We start from the raw sequence: 2120 nt of genomic DNA, 5'->3' as shown, positions 1-2120 counted from the left end.
TTGAGGCAGGAGAATCGCTTGAACCTGGGAGGCGGAGGGTGCACTGAGCTGAGATCGTGCCATTGCACTCCAGCCTGGGTGACAAGAGCGAGACTCCATCTAAAATAATAATAATAATAATAATTGTCTTTCTTGTGCTTTCTTGTACATTACCATCCCCCTATCTAATGGAAGCATCTTGTGTCTCTGAGGTGTGATTAGGATTGGGGTTGGGATTCATGCAAAGAGAACGAAAGAGCCACTGTGCAGCTTCTGAAGTCCAGTTTCAGATGTTTAGGCCCACAGTAAATGACGATCTTGGAATGTGGACTTTGTGTGAGCGAAGAGTGTCTTGTAGATTCCAGAACATCAAGCGTGTTGGATGCAGAGCATGAGGTTTACTCGAAGCCAGTGTGGAGAGGACAGAGAAAATGATGGAGGAGACATTCTCAGCAGACAGGAGGAGAAAGCCTGCCCCAGTAGAGGAGAAGGAAAGAGAAAGGAGAACCAGTGGACAGTGGACACAATCCCTGAGATTAGAAACAGCCGGATGAGGGTGGAGAAATGCCAGGCCTCACTGCTCATCTTTGCTGCTCAGGCGCAGACCAGGGCATTGCTAGCCCTGTTGGAGACACTGCATGTTCTATGGGGCACGGCTTGGGCAGAAGGTTAAAAATGATCACGGAAAATACCCAAGTGAGTGGACCAGGGGCTGCTTATGGAGCTACATGCTCTTATGACAAAAACGCCTGGGCAGCCCAGGAGAACTTACAGAACACAGCGCAGGAAAGATGGGCTCTCATAACCAAATCCTATGTCAGGGATCACAGACTTCAACAGCAGGTGATAGCACAGCATCCAAAGCACCCGGACGGCACCAGCTGCTCTCTGGAGCACCTAATACTGGAATTGCGGGGGCCAGGGGAAGCCAATGATCCTGAATGGAAACCAGCACAAATGCAGAGGACAGCAGGGAGACCACCTTCCCACCAGACCACCTTCCCCCAGTGCCAGGAGGGCAGGTGGGCTTCCTACCAAGACACATTCCAGGAAGAGAAAACGGGAGCAGGAAATACAGTGAAAAATTTAACACCTGAAGCAGACTGAGCTCACTCCAAAGAGCCTGCTCTAATCCAGGAGAGTCTGAGCCACCTCTGATGAGGAGGGTGTAGGTTTTATCCATCTCTGCCATCAGTGGACTGCAGCCTTCCTAAGCCAGAAAAGGCCATTTAATGAAAGCTACATTTTCTTTACACATCTTGATATGGTTTGGATGTGTGTCCCCTCCAAATCTTATTTTGAAATGTGATCCCCGATGTTGGAGGTGGGGCCTGGTAGGAGGTGGTTTGGTCATGGGGGCAGATTCCTCATGAATGGCTTGGTGCCCTCCCCATGGTAATGAGTGAGTTCTCACTCTGAGTTCACCTGAGTTCCGGTTGTTTAAAAAGCCTGGCACCTCCTCCTCTCTCTCAATCTCTCTCTCTCTCTCTCTCTCTCTCTCTCTCTCTCGCTCCCTCTCTCACGGTGCAATGTGACTGCTCCCCCTTCACCTTTTGCCATGAGTGGAAGCTTCCTGAGGCCTCCCCAGAAGCAGATGTCAGCACCATGCTTTCTGTACGGTCTGCAGAAATGTGAGCCAATTAAACCTTTTTTCCTTATAAATTACCCAGTCTCTGGCCAGGCATGGTGGCTCGTGCCTATAATCCCAGCACGTTGGGAGGCTGAGGCAGGAGGATCACTTGAGCCCAGGAGTTTGAGACTTGGGCAACATGGCGAAACCCCATCTCTACAAAAAATTAGCCAGGCATAGTGGCATGCACGTGTAGCCCCAGCTACTCAAGAGGCTGAGGTGGGAGGATTACCTGAGTCTGGGAGTCTAGGCAGCAGCAAGCTGTGATCACACCACTGCACTCAAGCCTGGGCGACAGAGTGAGATCCTGTCTCAATCAATGAGTCAATCAATCAATCAGTAACCCAGCCTCAGATATGTCTTTATAGCAACACAAAAATGGACTGACACGCATCTCAATGGCAGAGTGTAAACATCCCATCCCCTACAGGGCCCAAGATTCAACTGTGCAACTTGTCACTTATGGAAACTTCTGTGAGCAGATCCAAGCAAAACTACCTTGAGCTGAGCT

The sequence above is a fragment of the Mandrillus leucophaeus genome, unplaced genomic scaffold (assembly GCF_000951045.1).
Source record: "Mandrillus leucophaeus isolate KB7577 unplaced genomic scaffold, Mleu.le_1.0 Scaffold52, whole genome shotgun sequence".
In the NCBI taxonomy this organism is placed as follows: Eukaryota; Metazoa; Chordata; class Mammalia; order Primates; family Cercopithecidae; genus Mandrillus; species Mandrillus leucophaeus.
The sequence above is the reverse complement of the archived record's forward strand: the minus strand, read 5'-3'. Positions refer to the sequence as shown.